The sequence below is a fragment of the Capricornis sumatraensis genome, chromosome 20 (assembly GCF_032405125.1).
Source record: "Capricornis sumatraensis isolate serow.1 chromosome 20, serow.2, whole genome shotgun sequence".
NCBI classification, from domain to species: Eukaryota; Metazoa; Chordata; class Mammalia; order Artiodactyla; family Bovidae; genus Capricornis; species Capricornis sumatraensis.
The window spans coordinates 14,440,028-14,459,767 of record NC_091088.1 but is presented as its reverse complement, the minus strand read 5'-3'; the positions used below and the strand labels follow the sequence as shown (position 1 = coordinate 14,459,767).

The window sequence follows — 19,740 nt, the reverse complement described above, 5'->3', positions numbered from 1 at the left end:
AGAAAAACTCACTGCATGCTGTTCACGATGGTCCATGCTCTCTGTAGAGAGTGGGTCTTGAGGACGTTTTCTCCTTTGCTAAGTGGAAAATGGGCAGAGAAGCCACAACAGACAAATTTCTCCTTATTAAAAAAAAAAAATGGAGGTGAGGAAGAATTTGAGGTGGGGACATACACGGAAGGAGAAATGCTGATGAAGGGAAGTGGTCCAGGTGGCCAAAGAATGTAGCAGAGAAAACCAAGACATCCGACAGAAGCTTTTTTACTCATCTCTACGTGTAGTGTTCGATGTAATAACCTCCATCACTGCATACAATCTTCAGTAAAATTTTCATTACAAACTAACAGGTTGGAGTTGGGTTTTCTTTTTAAAGATATAACAAAACGTCAGGTCCTGCTTCAAAGTGGACCCAGGACAATAGTAGGGACTACCCACAGGGTCCAATTCCTTCTGAATTATGAAAGATGAAGACTCCTAGCCACCTGCCCCGCTCACCTCCTTGAAGCTTTCCCCTAGACATGGCCTTCTCCCAAACCACTGAACTCTAGGAAGACACCTGCAACAGAAACCAGATAGCAACCCCTAAGGGCACTGCTTTGTGAAATCAGAGGATAAGATCATGTGCAAAACATATGTCAAATCTCAGAATTTTTTTTTCACTAATCAGAAAAAGTCCATTCCTGTAAACACTAGAAGGAATTTGGTCCATGTTCTTCAGAGAACACAAATACACAGTTATTTTTTTCCAATCCAAATTTCTTGCCTGCTTTAGTTGGATCCTTTAAGGTAACTTTTTTGAGTGTTAGTTCTAGAAGGTCTTGTAGGTCTTCATAGAACTGTTCAACTTCAGCTTCTTCAGCATTACTGGTTGGGGCATAGACTTGGATTACCGTGATATTGAATGGTTTGCCTTGGAAACCAACAGAGGTCACTCTGTCATTTTTGAGATTGCATCCAAGTACTGCATTTCAAACTCTTTTGTTGACTATGATGGCTACTCCATTTCTTCTAAGGGATTCTTGCCCACAATAATAGATATAATGATCATCTGAGTTAAAGTCACCCAAAAAAGATGTCCTTTTCATTATAGGGGACTGGAATGCAAAAGTAGGAAGTCAAGAAATACCTGGAGTACTGGGAAAATTTGGCCTTGGAGTACAAAACAAAGCAGGTCAAAGGCTAATACAGTTTTGCCAAGAGAACGCACTGGTCTTATCAAACACCCTCTTCCAACAACAGAAGAGAAGACTCTACACATGGACATCACCAGATGGTCAATACCAAAATCAGATTGATTATATTCTTTGCAGCCAAAGATGGAGAAGCTCTATACAGTCAGCAAAAACAAGACCGGTAGCTGACTGGATCAGATCATGAATTCTGTATTACCAAATTCAGCCTTAAATTGAAGAAAGTAGAGAAAACCACTAGACCATTCAGGTATGATCTAAATCAAATTGCTTACAATCATATAATGGAAGTGACAGATAGATTCAAGGGATTAGATCTGATAGAGAGAATGCCTGAAGAACTATGGACAGAGGGTCATGACATTGTACAGGAGGAAGTGATCAAGACCATCCTCAAGAAAAAGAAAGGCAAAATGGTTGTCTGAGGAGGTCTTACAGATAGCTGAGAAAGAAGAGAAGCTAAAAGCAAAGGAGAAAAGGAAAGATATACCCATTTGAATGCAGAGTTCCAAAGAATAGCAAGGAGAGATAAGAAAGATTTCCTCAGTGATCAATGCAAAGAAATAAAAATAATAGAATGGGAAAGACTAGAGATCTCTTCAAGAAAATTAGAGATACCAAGGGGGACATTTCATGCAAAGATGGGCTCGATAAAGGACAGAAATGGTATGGACCTAACAGAAGCAGAAGATATTAAGAAGAGGTGGCAAGAATACACAGAAGAACTATACAAAACAGATCTTCACTACCCAGATAATCACGATGGTGTGATCACTCACCTAGAGCCAGGCATCCTGGAATGCGAAGTTAAGTGGGCCTTAGGAACATCACTACAAACAAAGCTAGTGGAGGTGATGGAATTCCAGTGGAGCTGTTTCAAATCCTAAAAGATGATGCTGTGAAAGCATTGCATTCAACATGCCAGCAAATTTGGAAAACTCAGCAGTGGCCACACGACTGGAAAAGGTCAGTTTTCATCCCAATCCCTAAGAAAGGCAATGCCAAAGAATGCTCAAAATACCACACAATTGCACTCATCTCACAAAATAGCAAAATAGTGCTCAAAATTCTCCAAGCCAGGCTTTAACAATATGTGAACTGTGAACTTCTAGATGTTCAAGCTGGATTTAGGAAAGCCAGAGGAACCAAAGATCAAATTTCCAACGTCTGTTGGATCATCGAAAAAGCAAGAGAGTTCCAGACAAACATCTACTTCTGCTTTATTGACTACACCAAAGTCTTTGTGTGGATCACAACAAACTGGAAAATTCTGAAAGAGACAGGAATACCAGACCACCTGACCTGCCTCCTGAGAAATCTGTATGCAGGTCAAGAAGCAACAGTTACAAATGGACATGGAACAATGATTGGTTCCAAATAGAGAAATGAGTACATCAAAGCTGTATATTGTCACCCTGCTTATTTAACTTATATGCAGAGTACATCATGAGAAACGCTGGGCTGGAGGAAGCACAAGCTGGAATCAAGATTGCCCGGAGAAATATCATCAACCTCAGATATGCAGATGATACCACCCTTATGGCAGAAAGTGAAGAAGAACTAAAGAGCCTCTTGATGAAAGTGAAAAAGGAGAGTGAAAAAGTTGGCTTAAGACTCAACATTCAAAAAACTAAGTTCATGACATCTGGTCCCATCACTTCATGGCAACTAGATGGGGAAACAATGGAAATAGTGAGAGACTTTATTTGGGGGGGCTCCAAAATCACTGCAGATGATGACTGCAGCCATTAAATTAAAAGACACTTGCTCCTTGGAAGAAAAGCTATGACCAAGTTAGAGAGCATATTAAAAAGCAGAGACATTACTTTGCCAACAAAGGTCCGTCTAGTCAAAGCTATGGTTTTTCCACTAGCCTTGTATGGGTGTGAAAGTTGGACTATGAAGAAAGCTGAGCCCTGAAGAATTGATGCTTTTGAATTGTGGTGTTGGAGAAGACTCTTGAGAGTCCCTTGGACTGCAAGGAGGTCCAACCAGTCCATCCTAAAGGAATTCAGCCCTGAATATTCATTGGAAGGACTGATGCTGAAACTGAAACTCCAATACTTTGGCCATCGGATGTGAAGAACTGAGTCATTGGAAAAGACCCTGATGCTGGGAAAGATGGAATGCAGGAGGAGAAGGGGATGACAGAGGATGAGATGGTTGGATGGCATCACCTACTAAATGGTCATGAGTGTGAGCAAGCTCTGGAAGTTGGTGATAGATAGGGAGGCCTGGTGTGCTGCAGTCCATGGGGTCGCAAAGAGTCAGACACTCCTGAGTGACTGAAATTAACTGAACGTAAGGTAAATTTAGATAATTCTGTTTCATTAATGTGGAACAGGATATGAATTCCGATCTTGGGATGCAGGCACTTAACCAAATTATCAAGCTATCTACAATGATGGTTTATTTGAAACAGTTCTTTTGAGCATGAGGCTTCTTTCTTGCAACAAATGAGTAAGGACTCAAAAGGGCAGGAGAAGTACTTGTCAGTGTGAGAGTCACAGACAGTTCATCCTTCTATAGTTAGCTTAGGAGAAAAAAGTGAAGAACCCACTGTAGCAGGAAGAAGCAAGAGTCTTCCAGGGCCTGACATTTGATTAATTATTGAAATTCCATTGTTTTTCCATGGCAGAACGTATGGCAGAAACTTGGGAACGTGCATGCCTGAAGCCAGGTTACTCTTATGTTCCATAACTATGTTATTTGCAGTGCCACAGAAGTTGGCTGTGCCCCAGACAAATGGGGTGCTGGTCTGTTCCCACAAACCTTTATCCCAGTCTTCATGGCAAGGAGGGCACTGCCATGTGCTCTCAGCCAGTCTCTTGTCCAAGGTTGCTGGTTTGGTTGACTCAGTTCAGTTCAGTCAGCTCAGTTGTGGCTGACTCTTTGCAACCCCATAAACAGCAGCACTCCAGGCCTCCCTGTCCATCACCAACTCCTGGAGTTCACTCAGACTCACATCCATAGAGTAGGTGATGCCATCCAGCCATCTCATCCTCTGTCATCCCCTTTTCCTCCTGCCCCCAATCTCTCCCAGCATCAGAGTCTTTTCCAATGAGTCAACTCTTTGCATGAGGTGGCCAAAGTACTGGAGTTTCAGCTTTAGCATCATTCCTTCCAAAGAAATCCCAGGGCTGATTTCCTTTAGGATGGACTGGTTGGATCTCCTTGGAGTCCAAGGGACTCTCAAGAGTCTTCTCCAACACCACAGTTCAAAAGCATCAATTCTTTGGCGCTCAGCTTTCTTCACAGTTCAACTCTCACATCCATACATGACCACTGGAAAAACCATAGCCTTGACTAGATGGATCTTTGTTGGCAAAGTAATGTCTCTGCTTTTGAATATGCTATCTAGGTTGACTACATCCTGCTCAATACAGCTTTTGTCATCACAGCTTGAAATGTGATGACTGATTTCAGCCCAAGGAACCTGATGACTAGCATTGAAGGACAAGTTGCCAGTTTGTCTGCGACATCAAGATGATTCTTTCTGCACTTGATCAGTTGATAAGGAAACCTGCAGGCCCTGATCTGGTGGTTTTTATCGTAAGGGCATCGTAACAGCTTTTCAGGGTTCAGAGTATCGATGTAAGTTTCTTCCATGTTGGGAATCAAGGAGCCTAATCCAACGTGCTCGGCTGAGACACACACTCCCAACTGTGGTCTTCACCTACACCCTGTCTCCCACCAATGGTTCACTTCCGGCCCCTGACATTAAGGGGTGGGGCCCCCACTTCCTGTGTCGCAGGGCTAGGTGTCAGCAGAGTGTGGGGATGGGGGCAAAATCTCAGAATTTGAGATGGGAGTCTACCCCATCCACTTGGAGTGTATTATGGACTCTAGTAAAGTTGGTTTATACCTATAAGTACAAAACAGAGATATCTGAAATTTTAAGATATCATTTTAAGACATTGTGGACATAAACTCACCCTTTGAGCCATGCCAGAATAAATGTGTAACAATTACTAAGTCTCTACAGCTCTAAAGATAAGAGATCATATTCACATCAGCTGTGCCAGGGGGTCTTTCCTGTAAAACCTGAAGGAACTGCCTTGTCAGCCGCTGGGGACTGCAGTCAGGCATGCCCCTAAAAATCAGAAAGTTCAGGAAATCAGATAGCACACTGACAATCAACTCAAGGATCAATATGCAAGTGATTAGAAAAGATATCTGACTTTAAAGCTAACAACACCTCCCTGGAGGGACTTCCCTAGTGATCCAGTGGTTAAGAATACATCTTGCAATACAAGAATTGCAGGTTCGATCCCTGGTCAGGGAACTAAGATCCCACATACTGCAGGGCAACAAAGCCCATGGGCCACAACTAGAGAATCTGTGCACTGCAGCAAAAGATCCTCTATGACACAGCAAAGCTCCCACATGCCTCAGCTGAAACCTGATGCAGCCAAAGTTAATTAATTAATTTTTAAAACCCCTTCATGGGTCACAGTCTTGTCATGGTGAAGAGGCTTGCATAACTCAATGAACCTATGGCTATGCCATGCAAGGCCACCCAAGTTGAACAGGTCATAATGAAGAGTTCTGACAAAACATGGTCCACTGGAGGAGGAAATGGCAAACCACCCTAGTACTCTTACTGCAAGAACCCCATGAACAGCATGAAAAGGCAAAAAGATAAGACACTGGAAGATAAGCACACCCAAGGTGTCTGATATGCTACTGGGGAAGAGTGGAGGGCAATTACTAATAGCCCCAGAAAGAATGAAGAGGCTGGGCCAAAGCGGAAATGATGCTCGGTTGTGGATGTATCTGGTGGTGAACTAAAGAGCCTCCTGATGAAAGTGAAAGAGGAGAATGAAAAAGTGCACTCAAAACTCAACTTTCAGAAAACTATGGTCATGGCATCCCGTCCCATCACTTCATGGGAAATAGATGGGGAAACAATGGAAACAGTGAGAGACTTTATTTTGGGGGGCTCCAAAATCACTGCAGATGGTGACTGCAGCCTTGAAGTCAAAAGACACTCGGTCCTTGGAAAAAATGTTACACCAACCTAGATAGCACATTGAAAAGCAGAGACATTACCTTGCGGACAAAGGTCCGCCTAGTCAAAGCTATGGTTTTTCTAGTCATCATGTATGGGTGTGAGAGCTGGACTATAAACAAAGCTGAGCCCTGAAGAACTGATGCTTTTGAACTGTGGTGTTGGAGAAGACTCTTGAGAGTCCCTTGACTGCAAGGAGATCCAACCAGTTAAGCAAATCAGTCCTGAATATTCATTGGAAGGACTAATGCTGAAGCTAAAACTCCAATACTTTGGCTACCTGATGCAAAGAACTGAGTCATTGGAAAAAACCCTGATGCTGAGAAAGATTGAAGGAAGGAAGAGAAGGAGATGACAGAGGATGAGATGGTTGGATGGCATCACCGACTCAATGGACATGAGTTTGAGCAAACTCTGGGAGTTGGTGATGGACAGGGAGGCCTGGTGTGCTACAGTCCATCACAAAGAGTCAGACATGACTGAGTGACTGAACTGAACTGAACTGAACTGGTGTTGAAAGTAAAGTCCAATGCTGTAAAGAATAATATTGCCTAGGAACCTAGAATGTTAGATCCATGAATCAAGGTAAATCGGGCTTGGTTGTGAACCTGGCACCCCACCTCTGCAACCCTGCTCGAGTTATTTAACCTCTCTGTACCTCAGCTTCCTCATGTCTAAAATGGGCTTGATAACGGTGCCTACATCAGTTTTCATTTGTGATGTGTTAATAGTGCCTGGAATTACTATAATAGATCTTTTTTTAAAAGGAAATAATACTAGGTACATGACGTTCTTCCTGAATTTCAGGTGTTTACATGCATGATCTTGGTAGATAGGAAGTTCGCCTCTACTGATAGCTAAACATCTCGGTGAAGACTCCACCTGCTTGATTCTGCCTTCACTATGTCTGAGCCCTGGGTAACATTACATAAAGTAGTGCAGAGCCTCCACTTATTCATCTGGGAAGTGGGGTTATAACGGTTCCTCTCTCCTAGGCTGATTTGGAAGTCAACAAGACAGAGAATGCAAAAAGCCCAGCATATCATACATGACTGTTACCAGTACTGTAGCTCTAACCCAGACATCATTTCTGATCTGCAGTGTGAACGATCAGGCTATGCTAACCCTGGTGTCTTAGGGCCGTGCAGGAGCCAGAGGGCCTTGAGAATGTAGGTGGCTGGGAAGCCACTCCCTGTCAAGATAGAGTAAGATTTGTGCACTCCAGAAACCCAAAGACAAGGCAGGGGCCTTTGTGAAAGCTACTTTCCCTGGTGGCTCCCTGGTAAAGAATCTACCTCCAATACAGGAGACCCAGGTTTAATCCCTGGGTTAGGAAGATCTCCTGGAGAGGGGAATGGCAACCCACTCCAGTATTCTTGCCTGAAGAATTCCATGGACAGAGGAACCTGGTAAGATACAGTCCATGAGCTTAGACACAAAGAGTCGGACACAACTGAGCAGCTAACACTTTGTGAAAAGGCAAAATGTTTCATAATTTACCCATCAGTAGCTCAGTTGGTAAAGAATTCGCCTGCAATGCAGGAGACTCAGGTTCAATCCCTGGGTCAGGATGATCCCCTGGAGAAGGAAATGGCAACCCACTCCAGTATTCTTGCCTGGAAAAATCCCATGACAGAGGAGCCTGGTAGGCTATAGTCCATAGGGTCATAAAGAGTCACACCCAACCAAGCAACTAAACCACCAGCCTCTGAAAATTATCAAACCTAGTGTGACTCGAATGCTTACCAAGACCCATCCAGCTTCATAATGGTAACTCCACCCACCCTGGGAGACAAGTCATTTTGCTATCATCACTCTATGGAGGAGGAAACTGAAACACAGAAGGGTTAAGTCATTTAGCTGGACATGGCAGAGGTAGGTTGAAACCCAGACAAGGGTTGATGTGTAAACATCTGGAATATAAAATATTCTATTCTTCTAGAGCACAGGGCTTGGCATATAGTAAGTGATCAATAAAACATGTGTGTTGGGGACTTCTCCAGCAGTCCAGTGGTTAAGACTCCACACTTCCAATCCAGGGAGAGCTCGACCCCTGGTGACGGAACTAAGATCTGACATGCTACACAGCACAGCCAAAAAATTACACACACAAAAAAGCATGTGTTGGCTAAATGGGCATTTAAGAGGGCACTGGCCTTAATGCCTTAAAAATGCAAAGAGTCTTATGTCATTAGTATCGAGGGTTCCTAGCCTCTAAGTCCTAACAAACACCTGTTGAGTTGGATGCCTACCCCAAGAGAGGGTGGAGGAATTGCTGGGAGTCATTTAAGCTATGCCCTTTGAGATAATTCTGTCTCTCGTGGCCTGGAAAATCATCAGCTTGGAGCAAGCAACGAGTACTAGAGTCTCAGTTTTGCAAAACTGGGGTGAATGTGAAATTATGATTTATTCTAAAATATTAATTAAGTCTCTCAATTTGTGTGAAAAACGGAAATGTGAATCACTTTAACTCAGAAGAGTTAAGAATCATAATTTCTGAGCTGGTGGACTAACTGTAAGTGGATTTATGCTATTGTCGTATGGGGGCACCACATCAGCTGGTGAATAGATACATAGCTCATCATTTGTTGGGTCAAGTCATTGGCAAGTTGTGAATAATTCAAGTTCTGGAGTTCTTCAAGGCTAGGTACCCTGAATGAAACACGCCTGTCAAGACTAACAGCATGTGCTCTTGGACACAAGCTGGTTCCTTGGAAGCTGCATTCGGAAAAGGATGAAGAGGGAAGAATTTGCAACCCTGTAAATGATTTCTTTGTTGTTGCTGTTACTGTTTAGTCGCTCAGTTGTGTCCGACTCTTTGCAACCCCGTGGACAGGGAGGCTCCTGCCAGGCTCCTCTGTCCATGGCAAGAATACAGAAGTGGGTTACCATTTCCTTCTGCAGGGTATCTCCTCTCAGGAATCAAACCCACATCTGCACTGGCAGGTAGATTCTTTACCCCTGAACTACCAATTTCTAGACAGTGTTAAAACATCATACAAGTAATGAAACTTTAAAAGTAACATCAGGATAAACAAAAGAAGTTACCCATAACATCACCAATCAAGCATAAGTTTTATAACTTTCTTGCTTTTTCTTTTAGTCCTTTTTTTTCTATACACTGTTTTCCTATACACTAATTTTTAAATTAGTATTATAGATATGCAGATGGCACCACGCTTATGGCAGAAAGTGAAGAAGAACTAAAGAGCCTCTTGATGAAAGTTAAAGAGGAGACTGAAAAAGTTGGCTTAAAGCTCAACATTCAGAAAACGAAGATCATGGCATCCAGTCCCATCACTTCATGGCAACTAGATGGGGAAACAGTGGCTGACTTTATTTTTCTGGGGTCCAAAGTCACTGCAGATGGTGATTGCAGCCATGAAATTAAAAGACGCTTACTCCTTGGAGGAAAGTTATGACCAACCTAGATAGCATATTGAAAAGCAGAGCCATTACTTTGCCAACAAAGGTCCATCTAGTCAAGGCTATGGTTTTTCCAGTGGTCATGTATGGATGTGAGAGTTGGACTGTGAAGAAAGCTGAGCGCCAAAGAATTTATGCTTTTGAACTATGGTGTTGGAGAAGACTCTTGAGAGTCCCTTGGACTGCAAGGAGGTCCAACCAGTCCATTCTAAAGGAGATCAGTCCTGGGTGTTTATTCGAGGGACTGATGTTGAAGCTGAAACGCCAATACTTTGGCCACATGATGTGAAGAGCTGACCCATTTGAAAAGCCCCTGATGCTGGGAAAGATTGAAGGCAGGAGAGGGGAGGACAGAGGATGAGATGGTTGGATGGCATCACTGACTTGATGGACATGGGTTTGGGTGAACTCCGGGAGTTGGTGATGGAAAGGGAGGCCTGGCATGCTGCGATTCATGGGGTCACAAAGAGTCGGACACGACTGAGTGACTGAACTGAACTGAGTGGAATAGACAAACACAAATGGAGGACCTGTTGTGTATCAAATAAGAGGATACTATCTGAATATGTGTTTTGCTTGGCCCATACAGTGTATTTCTTAAAAATTTAAACAAAGGCTAAAACCCAGGAATGCCACCTGAAAACCCAGATCGGTGGTTTCTCTTAATTTACCGGAAGATGGGCCAACTGTGGGCCTGCATTCCTGCGAGGAACCCGTGTACTGAAGCTGAGGATCCCAAAGCTGCCCCCTGCCACTCCTGTCCCCCACTCCCCCCGCCCCCCCATGCCCTCAGGCCCAGGTTTCCCTCTTCCTATCGCAACTGCCTTGGCCACTGAGACCCGCCCCACCTCTGCAGCCTTTTGAACCCAACATACCTGCCACTTACAAAGGTCATCTGGGTGTAGAGTTAATTATCTGTAAAACCGTTTAAAGCTAGGGTGGAAAAGACTTTCCCCTCCCTTGTTTGAAATTGAAGCACTCCACCAGATTGCCACCCTCATGTTGAATCTGCCTGGTCCCTATAAAATAGATTAAGGTATAATAAAATGGTAGACACATAGAATAAAACTGTAAGGTACCTAATAATTCCCTGAGAGCCATACAAGGCTCAGCTTCTAATCCAGGAAGAGAAAATACTTGACAGTTATACCACTGACACTACCTGTGTTGACTTTGGCACCCTTAAAAGATAGTGATGTTGGGTGGTGAACCCCTGGGAATTAGCTAGATCTTTTTTGCTTAATTGGAGGATAACTGCTTTACAGGGTTGTACTGGTATCTGCTCTACAAAGTGTGTGTTAGTAGCTCCGTCATGTCCAACTCTTTGCAACCCCATGGACTGTAGCCCACCAGGCTCCCTTGTCCGCTGGATTCTCCAGGCAAGAATATTGGAGTGGGCTGCCATTCCCTTCTCTAGGGGACCCTCCCGACTCAGGGATGGAACACAAGTCTCCTGGATTGGCAGGTTGATTCTTTACCATCTGAGCCACCAGGGAACAACATGAATCAGCCATAATTACATATATATATATATTTATCTTCTCCCTCTTGTGCCTCCCTCCCACCCCACCTTCCATCTCCCCTTCTAGGTCATCACAGAGCTTAGCTAGATCTTTCATGTCAATTTTTAAAAATAATTTTAAGTTTTATTTTTTGGCTGCACTGGGCAGGCGGCTGCGAGAGCAGGGCCAGCGCACTAGACGCAGCCGAGAGGAGCTACCCCACGTCCGAGATCAGGGGCAGCAGCCTAGAGTGCCAGGCTGCGACGGCGCAGGAACACCCGAGAGGAGCTACCCTGGGTCCGAGGTCAGTGGCGGCCGAGAGGAGCTACCCTGGGTCCAAGGTCAGTGGCGGCCGACAGGAGCTACCCCACGTGTGAGGTCAGGGGAGGCCGGGAGGAGACACCCCGCGTCCGAGGTCCGGGGCGGCAGCTGGGAGGAGCCACCCACGCCCGAGGCCAGGGCCGGCGGCCGGGAGGAGCAACCCAAGGAGCGGTGGCTGCGTGGGCGCAGGAGGGCCTAGAGGAGCTATCCCACGTTGAAGGTCAGGAACGGCGGCGGTAGGGAGATACCCCTCGTCCAAGGTAAGGAGCAGCGGCTGTGCTTTGCTGGAGCAGCCGTGAAGAGATACCCTACGCCCAAGGTAAGAGAAACCCAAGTAAGATGGTAGGTGTTGCAAGAGGGTATCAGAGGGCAGACACACTGAAAACTAGTCAATCTAATCACACTAGGACCACAGCCTTGTCTAACTCAATGAAACCATGAGCCATGCCTGCAGGGCAACCCAAGACCAGCGGGTCACGGTGGAGAGGTCTGAAGGAATCTGGTCCACTGGAGAAGGGAATGGCAGACCACTTCAGTATTCTTGCCTTGAGAACCCCATGAACAGTATGAAAAGGCAAAATGAGAGGATACCGAAAGAGGAACTCCCCAGGTCAGTAGGTGCCCAATATGCTATTGGAGAACAGTGGAGAAATAACTTTAGAAAGAATGAAGGGATGGAGCCAAAGCAAAAACAATACCCAGCTGTGGATGTGACTGGTGATAGAAGCAAGGTCCGATGCTGTAAAGAGCAATATTGCATAGGAACCTGGAATGTCAGGGCCATGAATCAAGGCAAATTGGAAGTGGTTAAACAAGAGATGGCAAGGGTGAACATCGACATCCTAGGAATCAGCAAACTAAAATGGACTGGAATGGGTGAATTTAACTCAGATGACCATTATATCTACTACTGTGGGCAGGAATCCCTCAGAAGAAATGGAGTAGCCATCATGGTCAACAAAAGAGTCCGAAATGCATTACTTGGATGCAATCTCAAAAACGACAGAATGATCTCTGTTCATCTCCAAGGCAAACCATTCAATGTCACAGTAATCCAAGTCTGTGCCCCAACCAGTAACGCTAAAGAAGCTGAAGTTGAACGGTTCTATGAAGACCTTCAAGACCTTTTAGAACTAACACCCAAAAAAGATGTCCTTTTCATTATAGGGGACTGGAATGCAAAGGTAGGAAGTCAAGAAACACCTGGAGTAACAGGCAAATTTGGCCTTGGAATGCGGAATGAAGCAGGGCAAAGACTAATAGAGTTTTGCCAAGAGAATGCACTGGTCATGGCAAACACCCTCTTCCAACAACACAAGAGAAGACTCTACACATGGACATCAGCAGATGGTCAACACCAAAATCATTGATTATATTCTTTGCAGCCAAAGATGGAGAAGCTCTATAGTCAGCTAAAACAAGACCGGGAGCTGACTGTGGCTCAGATCATGAACTCCTTATTGCCAAATTCAGACTGAAATTGAAGAAAGTAGGGAAAACCACTAGACCATTCAGGTATGACCTCAATCAAATCCCTTATGATTATACAGTGGAAGTGAGAAATAGATTTAAGGGACTAGATCTGATAGATAGAGTGCCTGATGAACTATGGAATGAGGTTCGTGACATTGTACAGGAGACAGGGATCAAGACCATCTCCATGGAAAAGAAATGCAAAAAAGCAACATGGCTGTCTGGGGAGGCCTTACAAATAGCTGTGAAGAGAAGAGAGGTGAAAAGCAAAGGAGAAAAGGAAAGATATAAGCATGTGAATGCAGAGTTCCAAAGAATAGCAAGAAGAGATAAGAAAGCCTTCCTCACCAATCAATGCAAAGAAATAGAGGAAAACAACAGAATGGGAAAGACTAGAGATCTCTTTAAGAAAATTAGAGATACCCAGGGAACATTTCATGCAAAGATGGGCTTGATAAAGGACAGAAATGGTATGGACCTAACAGAAGCAGAAGATATTAAGAAGAGGTGGCAAGAATACACAGAAGAACTGTACAAAAAAGATCTTCACGACCCAGATAATCACGATGGTGTGATCACTCATCTAGAGCCAGACATCTTGAAATGTGAAGTCAAGTGGGCCTTAGAAAGCATCACTACGAACAAAGCTAGTGGAGGTGATGGAATTCCAGTGGAGCTATTTCAAAACCTGAAAGATGATGCTGTGAAAGTGCTGCACTCAATATGCCAGCAAATTTGGAAAACTCAGCAGTGGCCACAGGACTAGAAAAGGTCAGTTTTCATTCCAATTCCAAAGAAAGGCAATGCCAAAGAATGCTCAAACTACCGCACAATTGCACTCATCTCACATGCTAGTAAAGTAATGCTCAAAATTCTCCAAGCCAGGCTTCAGCAATACGTGAACTGTGAACTTCCAGATGTTCAAGCTGGTTTTAGAAAAGGCAGAGGAACCAGAGATCAAATTGCCAGCATCATGGAAAAAGCAAGAGAGTTCCAGAAAAACATCTCTTTCTGCTTTATTGACTGTGCCAAAGCCTTTGACTGTGTGGATCACAATAAACTGTGGAAAATTCCTCAAGAGATGGGAATACCAGACCACCTAACCTGCCTCTTGAGAAATCTCTATGCAGGTCAGGAAGCAACAGTTAGAACTGGACAAGGAACGACAGACTGGTTCCAAATAGGAAAAGGAGTACGTCAAGGCTGTATATTGCCACCCTGCTTATTTAACTTCTATGCAGAGTACATCATGAGAAATGCTGGACTGGAAGAAACACAAGCTGGAATCAAGATTGCTGGGAGAAATATCAATAACCTCAGATATGCAGATGACACCACCCTTATGGCAGAAAGTGAAGAGGAACTCAAAAGCCTCTTGATGAAAATGAAAGAGGAGAGTGAAAAAGTTGGCTTAAAGCTCAACATTCAGAAAATGAAGATCATGGCATCCGGTCCCATCACTTCATGGGAAATAGATGGGAAACAATGGAAACAGTGTCAGACTTTATCTTTTTGGGCTCCAAAATCACTGCAGATGGTGATTGCAGCCATGAAATTAAAAGATGCTTACTCCTTGGCAGGAAAGTTATGACCAACCTAGATAGCATATTCAAAAGCAGAGACATTACTTTGCCAACAAAGGTCTGTCTAGTCAAGGCTATGGTTTTTCCAGTGGTCATGTATGGATGTGAGAGTTGGACTGTGAAGAAGGCTGAGCACCGAAGAATTGATGCTTTTGAACTGTGGTGTTGGAGAAGACTCTTGAGAGTCCCTTGGACTGCAAGGAGATCCAACCAGTCCATTCTGAAGGAGATCAACCCTGGGATTTCTTTGGAAGGAATGATGCTAAAGCTGAAGCTCCAGTCCTTTGGCCACCTCATGCGAAGAGTTGACTCACTGGAAAAGACTCTGATGCTGGGAGGGATTGGGGGCAGGAGGAGAAGGGGCTGACAGAGGATGAGATGGCTGGATGGCATCACGGACTTGATGGATGTGAGTCTGAGTGAACTCTGGGAGTTGGTGATGGACAGGGAGGCCTGGCGTGCTGCGATTCATGGGGTCGCAGAGTCAGACGCGACTGTGGGGCTGAGCTGAACGGGGCCCTCGTTGCTGTGAAGGATGTCCTCTAACCTGGGTGAGTGGGGACGATTCTCTAGTTGTGGTGCACAGGGCTTCTCATTGCGGTGGCCTCTCTTGTTGCTAAACACAGGCTCTAGACACTCAGGCTTCAGGGGTTGCAGCTCGAGGACTTGATTGCTCTGCAGCAGGTGGAATCTTCCCGGACTAGGGATTGAACCCATGTCTCTTGCATTGGCAAGCAGATTTTTCACCACTGAACCACCAGGGAAGCCCTCATGTCAAATTTTTAAAGAAAATGAATTTCTCCTGGAATGTGAAAACCTTTTTGAATATTTCTTCAGTACTGTTGATATTCCTATGTTAAGATGGGCAACTGAGATGCCAAGAGATTACTCATTCAAGGCTACACAGCTGGGATGTGCAAGAGTTGGCTCTCAGAGTAACCTGGAAATGCACATTACCATATGTAAAATAGATAGCCAGTGGGAATCCACTGTAAGACTCAGGGAACTCAAACCCAAGCTCTGTAACAACCTAGAGGAGTGGGATAGAGAGGGAGGTGGGAGGGAGGTTCAAGAGGGAGGGGACAGAGGAATACCTATGGCTGATTCATGTTGTTTGGCAGAAACCAACACAGTACCTTCAATTAAAAATAAATGAATTTTTTAAAAACATAAGGATAAAAAAAGGTTCTCGTGAACTGAAAACAAAACAAACAAACAAATAAAAAAAAGAGCTGGCTCTCAGACCCAGATTTGCTTCTTTCATGTTCTATTATTGCTATGATTCATTTATTATCTCCTTGAGTGCTTTGCAGTGGTGGGGATGGGGGCACCAAAGATGAAAGCTCTTTGCCTAAGAGGGGTCTCCATCAGTGATGCCAGTTCCCTTCACACAGGATGGACTGCCATCATCCACCCAGCAGTGAAAATGACTTACAGCTGAGTTTCTGGATGGAAAAATGCAGTGGGTTTGTTCTCAGTGGTGCATAAGGAAGCAACTCCTAGCCTTGCAAAATAAGCAACCAATCAAGGTAGCTCTGCTGGGTTTGAGCAAGTGGCTGGATTTCCAGTCTAGTCCTGATGCTTCTTGTGAACTCTACCTGCTGCAATTTCAAGTTGAACCAGAATTCATCACCAATTGCCCCCAACTGCTTCACCTTCTGGAATTTCTTGTTCTCCTAGTTACTCAGGACCAACACCTTCTCTCCCAGTGCTCACCTCCAGTCAGTGCCCATACCTGTCCTCCTAAGACTGATATTTATCTCTGTCTCCTTCCCAGCATCTCGTGACAAAAAATGCCAACTCAGCTCAGCCTCTTATCAGATTGTTAAGTTAGGGATTGTTTTCGCTGTTGCTTAGTCACTCAGTCAGGTCTGACTCTTTTGTGACTCCATGGACTGTGGCCCACCAGGCTCCTCCCTCCATGAAGTTTCCCAGGCAAGAATACTGGGGTGGGTGGCCATTTCCTCCTCCAAAGGATCTTCCTGACCCAGGGATCAAACCCACGTCTCCTGCATCGGCAGGTAGGTTCTTTACCCCTGAGCCATCAGGGAAGCCCGAAGTTAGGGGTATATATCCTCAAAAGCCACAGAAAACGATGCTGTAATTGAGTTAAGAAACACTGGACATGAAACTCAGTACTGACAGGGATGATGTTCAGTCAGCTGAGAAGGCCAGAATTTCAGAAATCCTCAGTCAAGCACAGAAGCCATTAAAAAGAGGTGACTTAAGGATCTAGACAAGATTCCAGTAAAAGAGAGCTGGACACAACTTCACAACTGAACAACACACAGAATCCAGGGATGCTTCTCAACATCCCACAGCATTCAGGACAGCCCCCACCACAAAGAATGATCTGGCCCCAAATGGCAATAGTGCTGAGAAACCCTGGTCTAGGGGAAGACACACATTAGGTAAATATGTAAAACAGAGAGTAAGGAATGTTTTCAATAGAAAATCTCTGGGAACTACAGGCCATAGTTTCTGTCCAAGGAGAACTCCCCTCCTTTAGGGGACATCCCATTGGAGAAGAAAACAGGCGGGAAAGAAAAAGAACTAGGTCACCTCCACCAGGACAGGGAATCTATTGGGTTAACCTAGTTCACTGTTCTAGCCTCTGTGCCTAAAACAGTGCTGTTAGGCTTCCCTGGTGGCTCAGACAGTAAAGAATCCACCTGCAATGCAAGAGACCCAGGTTCAGTCTGTAGGTCAGGAAGATCCCCTGGAGAAAGGAATAGCAACCCACTCCAGTGCTCTTGCCTGGAGAATCCCACAGACGGAGGAGCCTGGTGGGCTATAGTCCACAGGGTCTCAGAGTAGGACATGACTGAGTGAGTAAGCACACACACACAGACACCTCTGTGCCCAAAACAGTGCTGGGTCTAAGTCCCAACAGTCCGAGAGCCTTATGTTTATATAAGTTACCTTATTTCATGCCCAAGGTCTCAAAGTGGGTCTGTTTTTAAAAAATAGATTTTAATTTTTTAAAGTTTTAAATGTATATAAAAATTGAGAAGAGAGTATAGAGTTCTCTTTGCTTATAATTTCCACTATTATTAACATCTTACATTAGTATGCTACATTTTCTGAAATTAATGAACCAATATTGATACATTATTATTAACAGAATTTCAGACTTTTTTCAGATTTCCTTACTTTTTTACTTAAGGTCATTTTCCTATCCCAGGGTCCCATCCAGGATCCGTTATTATCTTTAGTCATTATATCTCCTTAGGCCTCTTTCTCACACTTTTTCTTGCTTTTGCTGTCTTTGATGGTTTTAAAGAGTACCAGTCAAGTATACAGGGCTTCCCAGGTGGATCAGTGATAAAGAATTTGCCTGCCAAAGCAGAAGACGCTGGTTTGAATCGGGACGATCCCTTGGAGAAGGAAGTGGGAACCTGCTCCAGTATTTTTGCCTGGAAAACCCCCTGGACACAGTGGGCTGGGTGGCTGCAGTCCATGGGGTCACAGAGAGTGGAGCACAACTGAGCACACAAGTATATTGCACACGTGCACGGTCGAGTATATTGCAGGATGCCCCTCTGGCGGGATCTGTCTGATGATTTTCTCATGTTCTGGCTGGGGTTATGAGCTTGGGGAAGGAGATCACAGACACAGTGCCATTTTCATCACATTGTATTAAGAGTACAAACAAGCAACAAGACATGAATGTTGAAGTGGCCTTTGATCACCTGGATGAAGTAAAGTGGGGAAATTTCTCTGCTATGAAGTTACTCTTTATCCACCCCCTCTTCCATACTATACTCTTTGGAAGGAAGCCTCTATGTATTAATACCTGCATAAATTATTTGGAAGTCTTGTACATGAGAGATTTGTCTCTTTTCCCTCATTTATTAATTTATTTTTATCTTTATGGACTCATGAATATTAATTTTATACTTTGGGTTATAATCCAATGCTTTATCTTAGTGCTCAAATTATTCCAGCTTAAATCATTTTGAGCTCTTTCGGTTGGCTCCTGTGAAAGCATATTTTTTATTCTGATTTTATAGGTGAAAGAATATAAAGTTTCTTTAATCCGAGCTTCAAAGAATATAAAGTTCCCACTATCACTAAACTAACAAGAGCAGAGGTGCAATGAAAATCATTAGATTCTAAAGCACAGGGTTTTTTTCTCCCTACTCATTCTTGCCTGGAGAATCCCAAGGACAGGTGAGCCTGGTGGGCTGCCGTCTCTGTGGTCGCACAGAGTCGGACACGACTGAAGCGACTTAGCAGCAGCAGCAGCAGCAGCAGCATTGGCTACTGATCATAGCCAATCTTTGTTGACCAATGACTAGTGTATCTTTCACCTGATGGAGTTACTTAAGGCAATAAGTTTTGAGACTACCAGTCTGTTTCGCACATTACAGGGAAACTTCCTTATTTTTTGACCTTTTATATGATGATGAATTTTCACAGAGTGAATCCACTCACGCAGCCAGCACCCACATCCAGACCCAGAGCTTCACTAGCTCACCAGAAATCTCCCTGGTGCCTTCCTCCAGTAATCCCCACCCCGGAAGCTACCATTATTCTGGCATCTAACAGCAGATCAGGTGTACCTGATTTTCACTTTAAATGGAGCCGTCCATTATTCCTTTTGGAGGCTGGATTCTTTTGTTCATCCTCACTTGTTTTCATGTGGTTTAGTTAGTGGAATTTTTTAAAAAGAGGTTCCAACCACTTATTTCATAAGAAAGGCTACAAACAAGGTAACACTTGTAAAAACATGTTAAGCAACTCCATTAAAAAAAGAAAATAGCAGACTACTATTTAAAAAGTAAATTTACTTAAGATTTACGTTACACAAAGAAGGGGAAACTACCTGGAGATGTCACTAAATTGCCCCATTATACCGGGGTGGCTCACTTCTTCCTCCCTATCTTTATCTATAATTTCATCTACCACAGGCTCTCTTAATGTTTCTGTTAGTCTCTTTCACAGCAAAGGTGCTTCTTGACTGACAGGATGTCCTTCTTGCCAACACACAGCCAAAACTTTACGAGGTTGCTTCTTACATCTAATGGTGCAAGATGCTACCTGCCAAACTGGACTAAAATACTGCCCAGAAACCCGAGAGACCTGTGATCTACAGAATTTCTCTTTCTCTTTCGTTAGCCGTCACTGCCGATGACCTAGTTCCTCCTGATAGGGCCCACGTGGGGTCTCGTTGGTAAGACGGCTCGTTATGTCGACCTCGCAAACAAAGAATGAATCACAGAGATCTGTGA

At 44.1% G+C, this 19,740-nt stretch overlaps 1 protein-coding gene and 1 pseudogene across 1 annotated transcript in view; both read right to left on the bottom strand.

Moving 5' to 3' along the window:
• Positions 1 to 19,740, bottom strand: part of HSD17B2 (hydroxysteroid 17-beta dehydrogenase 2) — a 96,419-nt gene that overhangs the window by 28,570 nt on the left and 48,109 nt on the right. The gene's annotated exons all lie outside the window — the stretch shown is intronic.
• On the bottom strand, positions 9 to 4,799 carry LOC138096094 (gametocyte-specific factor 1 pseudogene; annotated as a pseudogene).